Genomic DNA, 7,544 nt, shown 5'->3' with positions numbered 1-7,544 from the left:
TTTTTTGGTTTTTGTTTCAGCATTATATAATTTTTTTACTCAACTTTCAACATACATAACTTCCATATTTGACCTTGGAACAATGTAATTCTTTTTCCTAGATTGTAGTACTATGTGTGGGCTTCATTTTATGCTAAAAAAATCTTAATATGTTAAGAATTCACCGAGTTATACAACTTTGAATATACACTCTTGATATTATGTGTTCTTTTCTTTTCTTTTTCTTTGCATCTGATAATACACACTCATGCACACTGGATTATCTGTTTCTGTTCCATCCGATTGAGCCCAAAGAAAACAATTGAAATTTGATTTTATTTTTGACTTGGTCGAATTTAATAAAATTACGAAAATGCCCTTCCTTTCATGCCTTAGGGGAAATTCCCAACAACTTCTTATAATTTTTCCCTATCTTTCCATCCTCATAACTCGGCCATACGAACTCCGATTTGGACAAACTTTATATTTTTGGAAACCATGTTAGGAGTATACAAGTTACATATTATTTATTTCATCTGAATGTTTTCGGATCTAGAGTTATCCAGACATGAACATTGATGTCTGAACGTTTGAGCATTTTCATGTATTTAAACAACCAGCTTCAAACAACCATATTTAATTTGTTACGCTTCCATTTTGTTTAATTCTTTTTTGTGCACTCCTTGTTTTATAGATTACAAACATTACTTTATAAAGTTATTTCTACTAAGCTATGGATATCGACTTATTAAGCTTCAAAGTTGACATTTTTTTGCTATAATCGGTGGTGTTTACAACAACCTATTTCTCATGGATTATCAGAGATTTTCTTCAAATATGACATTGTTATAGTTGAGGCAAGATTTATCTAAAGGTTATATTTTAAAAGATCAATTCATTTTCATTTTCCTTTTTATTTATAGGCACGCTTCATATATTTTCCAAGAGAAATCATGAGAGCACTTCAAATTTGATGTGAAACCAAGTATTTCTAATATAAACTCATTATGTGTTCTCTTGTATACTACAAAAATGAATTTTAATATTAATTTCGAAATATAAAGAATATTTTTGCTTGCTTGAAAAAGAAAATTATATATATATTTTTTAAAAATTAATATACATGTTCATAATATATTTATTCTTATACATATGCACATACTTATCTTATGCATATACATATGCATATACTTATTTATATATGTATGCATATACTTATGAATATCAATATACTTATTCTATTGTATATGTAATTTTATGCATATCTATATGCATATGTATATCCTTCATATGCATATGTTATATACATAAGCGTAATCATATGAATTTAATTGTCTTATACATATACTAATTCTTATGCATATGCATATACTTATTCATATACATATACATATGCTTATTCTTATGCATTTGCATAAACTTATTCACATGTATATACATATACTGATGAATATGCATATACTTATTTTTGTATATATGCATATTTATATGCTTATTCATATGCATATGACTATGCATATGCCATATACTTATTCTCATGCATATGCATATTCATCTACTTATTCATATGCATATGCATAAACTTATTCATATACATATATGTAACATCCCAAAAATAAAGGCAAAATGATTATTTTTCAAAAGCATTTCAAATCCATAAGTTCTATAAAAAGAAAGTTTCCAAAGGTTACAATCATATATCAGAGTATCCCAAAATCATAAATCGTGTAAAAGTCCAGGATGATGTGCACGATCAAGCCTTTGCCTTGCCCTTGTCCTATGAAGTACCTGAAGCCATAAAATAAAACTATAAGCCTAAGCTTAGTGGGTTTCCCCAAAATACTACCACACATCATATAACAACATGCATTATGTGTAACATCCCCAAAATCACGGCCAGAAAAGACCGGTTTTGTTTATACTTTATTTCAAAATCAGAGTTATCTTTTAATAAAAGGGTTGCGGAATTTGTCCCAAAACAATAATATGATAAAGATTTATCAAAAGCATTTCCATAGAAATGTGTTTCATTAAAAGACTCGGGATGTCATGTTCGTACAGATCAAAAGTATAAACAGTACAATATAAGCCTTACTACATTATTTCATATCTACAGGCCTATATCCGTAATCCCTCGTCCAAAACATCACACCTATGCTCATGCGCCACTACCTGTAATGCATAAAACTGAGTGGGTCAGGCTTGGGAGCCTGGTGAGCACATAGGGTTTTCAACCCACAATAAATAAGTTTATTAATTCCATCAATCAATAATAACCTGATTACCCATTCCCGTTATCCTCACATTACGTCCCTAAACACCTATTATAAGGGACCTAGCCTAAGGATAATCATCGGGACGGACACTACTGCTAAGGGGATTCCTCAGCAATAAATGTCCTAATAGGAAACCATGTGGGGGATGGAGTACACCGGTGAGCACATTGTTCACAACACCTACAGGTTGCGAGCCTGCTAGTGTTCCACTGGACTGTCTAGAAGAGTCTGTGGTCGTCATCTATACTCCGCTAGATGACTGGATCAACAACAACAACATCGAGGCCTCTCATCATTTTATCACACATCATCTTATTACATCTACCCATGTTTTACCCCAACATTTTTGTAGATATAAATTACATATACAGTTTAAATCATTTAAAACTTGTATAAAAACATTCATCCAGCATAGATAACAAGTATACAGATAATATGCACATATAGCACGTAATATATAAAATACTTCATATCTATGTGTAAGATGAAAGTAACTATGCACTCACTTGAAAAGGTGGTGATTCCGAACTCAGACAGCGCTTCGCTTCTTAAATAGAATTTTCTTCGATGAAACCTAGTATTATTACCACTAGAGTTTAGTCTATTATTCGCCGAGACTAATTAATAGTCTAGCTATTATTATTATTATATAAGCGTTAAAAGAAATACTTATATAACCCATAATAATAGCCCAAATATTTATTATAAGTTCATAATAACAATACTAATTTTAAATATAAGCTATATTAAAATAAGGTAAGCATAACTTACTTACAAGGGGGTTTTAGCTAGGAGTCGGGCTCTGCAGGGGCAGAACTTCGTCGCTGAATCTTTCTAAGAAAGATTCGTGCAGCGCTTCAGCGCTCACCTTACTATACTAAACTACAGAAAGAGAAGTCGAATCACGAGGGACCGAAATGCTCGGGGGATAAGGAGAGAAAGACTCTTGAATCAAGAGAATGGTGCAAGAAATATGAGAGCCCAAGGCTCTTATTTATACTAATTGAATTTTCAAAAACTACCCTCCATAATTACTTAATGACCTTTTAGTTATATAAACAACTAAACACCCCTCTATAATACTATTTTAAATGGATTTAATGATATTTGTACTAAACTAATGTCGAAAGAATTCAACATTAGTCTTATAATGACCGCATCGTCGATACCTTTCAAATGATATATACATATGTATATATATGTGTACGTATACATGATTTATACTTTATTTTAATACGTAAATATGCTATTATAATTTGTAACTCGTTCATACGAACTCCGTTTTTGACGTTCCTTATATCCACGCGTAGGTGGAGGCGTACTCTACAACTTTCGTTTAGACTCCGTCAGCTAATTTTGACTTTACTTTTAAAGTTATATTTTTAACAGGCCGGGACAGGATTGGTCTGTTTAAAATCTCATAACTTCTTCATACGAAGTCAGATTTGGGCGTTCTTTTTATCGATGTTCTTAGTTTAACATATTCTACGACTTTTGTTTAGATCGCTAAGGCTAAATATCGCTCTATCATAAATTCACTACTCACGCTTCCCGGTATCATGTCGGTTCTGTCGTGAAACTTCGACGGGTCATAACTTCTTCGTTATAACTCGGATTTCGGCGTTCCTTATATGCACGGAAACCTTGAGACATATTCTAAAACTTTATGTAGAGATATCGGGATTATCTCACACTTTAATTTTGACGCTCATTTTTATTCTTTATTAATTATACATTTATAATTAAATAATAAACACATAAACACACATAATTCACATAATACTCAAATATTTCACCTTTATTACTTCAAAAAGAGTTACAAGAGTTGACCTAGACTATTACATTGACAAAAATGCTTAGCCCTGAAACCCGGGCGTTACAATTCTCTCCCCCTTAGGATGATTCCGTATCGGAATCATGCATCAGCAAACAGATGTGGATAGCGACTCATCATGTCATCCTCTGTTTCCCAAGTGAGATTCGGCCCATTCGAATGTTTCCATCGGACTAGCACCAAGTCGACCATTTTGCTTCGTAAGCTCTTAGTCTTACGGTCAACAATTGCCTCAGGCTCTTCGATCAGCCTTTTACTTTCATCCATCCTTAACTCTGAGATTGGAATTATGTCGGGAACATCTCCCGTGAATTTCCTCAAATAACACACATGGAAGGTGTTATGAATACCATTGAGTTCTTCGGGCAAATCCAGCTTGTAAGCTTGGTTCCCAATCTTCTGAAGAACTTTGAACGGTCCAATAAACCTTGGACTCAACTTTCCTCGTTTCCCAAATCGTATAAGTCCCTTCCACGGTGAGACTTTAAGCAAAACGGAATCCCCAACTTCGAAAGTTATCGGTCGTCTTTTCTTGTCAGCATAGCTCTTCTGACGATCTTGTGCTGCTAACATCCTTTCCCTAATCACCTTCAACTTCTCAGCAGTCTCATGGACTATCTCGGGGCCCATAAACTGCTTCTCTCCAGCTTCAATCCAACAAGACGGCGTACGACACTTCTGCCCATACAAGGCTTGATAAGGAGCCATCTTGATGCTCGAGTGAAAACTATTGTTGTAGGAAAATTCTACCAGAGGTAAGTGCTCGTCCCAATTCTCTTGGAATTCGAGGGTACATGCTCTCAGCATATCTTCCAGTGTCTGAATCGTTCTTTCGCTCTGACCATCAGTTTTGCGGATGGTAAGCAGTACTTAAACACAACTTTGTACCCAACTCCTCTTGTAGACTCCTCCAAAACTGTGATGTGAAACGACTATCACGATCTGATACAATCGAAAGAGGGACACCGTGAAGTCTTACAATTTCCTTCACGTAAGCATTTGCGAGCTTATCCATAGACCACTTCTCATTGGCTGCTATGAAGTGCGCACTCTTGGTGAAACGATCCACGACTACCCAAATCATGTCGTGACCGTTCTTTGTTCTGGGCAGTTTAGTCACAAAATCCATGGTGATGTCTTCCCATTTACCCATGGGTACATGTAAAGGTTCTAAACTCCCATACGGTTTTTGATGTTGTGCCTTAACCCTCGCACATGTTACGCACTCGGCCACATACTTCGCAACATCGAGCTTCATCGTCGGCCACCAGTAGTAGGGTTTTAGGTCCCTATACATTTTAGTGCTACCGGGATGAATCGAGTACATGGTCTTGTGTGCTTCTTCCATTAGAAGATCTCTTATTCCTCCTGTCTTAGGTACCCAAATCCGATCTTGGAATACCTTCAGTCCTCGACTGTTTGTACCGAACACTAACGTTTTTCCCAAACGTTCTTCCTTTCGGTCATTCTTCTCTAAGGCTTCTTCTTGAGCTTTCCTGATACTTTCCACAATCGTCGAGACGACTTCAATTCTTAACACTCTTGGCCTTTTCCTTTCAAGGTTGACTTTCCGACTGAGAGCATCAGCAACAATATTTGCTTTACCTGGGTGGTAAAGTATCTCGCAGTTGTAGTCCTTGAGAAGTTCTAGCCAGCGTCGTTGCCTCATGTTCAACTCCTTCTGATTAAAGAGATACTAAAGACTCTTATGATCAGTGAAGAGCTTGCACTTCGTGCCGTAGAGGTAATGCCTCCATATTTTTAAGGCAAATACTACCGCTGCCAACTCCAGATCATGAGTGGGGTAGTTCTTTTCGTGCTCTTTCAATTGTCGGGATGCGTATGCTATCACCTTTTCTCTTTGGGTCAGAACACAACCCAAACCGACTCCAGATGCATCACTATAAACCACGAAATCTTCGACTCCATCGGGTAGAGAAAGTATTGGTGCTTCACATAACTTCTTCTTTAGCTTCTCGAATGCCTCATCGTGTTTCTCACTCCATGTATACGTAGCTCCTTTATGGGTCAAAGCTGTTAATGGAGCAGCTATCGAAGAAAAGCCTTGGATAAATCTTCGGTAATATCCGGCTAATCCTAGAAAGCTTCGAATCTCCGTGGGACTCTTTGGACGTTCCCACTTCATTACAACCTCGATCTTTGCGGGGTCAACCATTATTCCCTCTTGGTTAACAACATGACCCAAGAATTGGACTTCCCGTATCCAAAAGTCGCATTTGGAGAACTTTGCAAAAAGCTTCTCCTTCTTTAACACCTCCAACACTTCTCGTAGATACTTGACATGCTCTTCCTGGCTTTTCGAGTAGATGAGAATGTCATCAATGAACACTATCACAGATTTATCGAGGAATGGTTTACAAACCCTATTCATCAAATCCATGAATGTTGCGGGAGCATTGGTTAGTCTGAATGACATAACCAAGAACTCGTAGTGTCCATATCTTGTTCTGAATGCAGTCTTCTCAATATCCTGCTCTCTCACCTTCAGCTGATGATATCCTGACCTAAGATCAATCTTTGAGAAGTAGCTCGAACCTTGCAGCTGATCGAATAGATCATCAATCCTCGGCAATGGATACTTGTTCTTCACCGTTGCCTTATTCAACTCTCAGTAGTCTATGCACATCCTCATGCTTCCATCCTTCTTCTTTACGAATAACACCGGAGCTCCCCAGGGTGATGAACTAGGTCGAATGAAACCGTTGTCCAACAGCTCCTGAAGCTGCGTCATGAGCTCCTTCATCTCCGTCAGTGCTAATCGGTAAGGTGCCTTTGCTATCGGTGTTGTTCCTGGTAACAAGTCTATACGAAACTCCACTTGCCTATCAGGTGGTAATCCAGGAAGATCTTCAGGAAAGACTTCCGGATAATCGCACACAACCGGTATATTCTGCACCTCTTTCTTTTCCTTCTTAGCATTGATTACGAATGCCAAGTATGATGCACATCCTTTGGACAAACATTTCCTGGCTTTCATCAGGGAGATGATTCCAGAATTCACTCTGTGTTTGTCCCCGTACACCATAAATGATTCCTTTCCGGGTGGGTTTATCCTAACTATCTTCTTTCGGCATAATATCTCGGCATCGTTGGTGCTAAGCCAATCCATACCCAAAACGATGTCGAAACCGTTTAACTCTATGGGTAATAGTTCCTCATGGAATTCGTTTCCGTTTAGGTCAATGACGATGTTCCTAATACGATTACTAACAGGTACGAATTTGCCACTGGCAACTTCTACAATTAGGGCGTTATCAAGTTTTTCTACAGGTAATGCTAATTTCACACTAACTTTATGCGACACAAAGGAGTAGTTGGCTTCGGAATCAAACAGTATATTTGCAGGCAAACCATTTACAAGAAAGGTACCTGAAGCGACGTCTGCTGCCTCCTTTGCAGCCTCGAGCGTCATCTGGAAGGCTCTCGCCTTTGGC

The 7,544-nt window shown here is 37.3% G+C and overlaps 1 long non-coding RNA gene across 1 annotated transcript; it reads right to left on the bottom strand.

Annotated features, from left to right (window-relative positions):
* Nucleotides 1-1,638: 1,638 nt before the first annotated feature.
* Nucleotides 1,639-3,193, bottom strand: LOC145047254 (uncharacterized). The gene is made up of 4 exons (XR_013682173.1): nucleotides 3,031-3,193; nucleotides 2,762-2,829; nucleotides 2,075-2,151; nucleotides 1,639-1,767 (listed from the first exon to the last, which is right to left on the bottom strand). It is a non-coding gene; the product is annotated as an uncharacterized LOC145047254 (long non-coding RNA).
* Nucleotides 3,194-7,544: the final 4,351 nt, after the last annotated feature.

The sequence above is a fragment of the Lactuca saligna genome, chromosome 5, assembly GCF_052625555.1.
Source record: "Lactuca saligna cultivar CGN05327 chromosome 5, ASM5262555v1, whole genome shotgun sequence".
In the NCBI taxonomy this organism is placed as follows: Eukaryota; Viridiplantae; Streptophyta; class Magnoliopsida; order Asterales; family Asteraceae; genus Lactuca; species Lactuca saligna.
The sequence above is the reverse complement of the archived record's forward strand: the minus strand, read 5'-3'. Positions and strand labels throughout refer to the sequence as shown.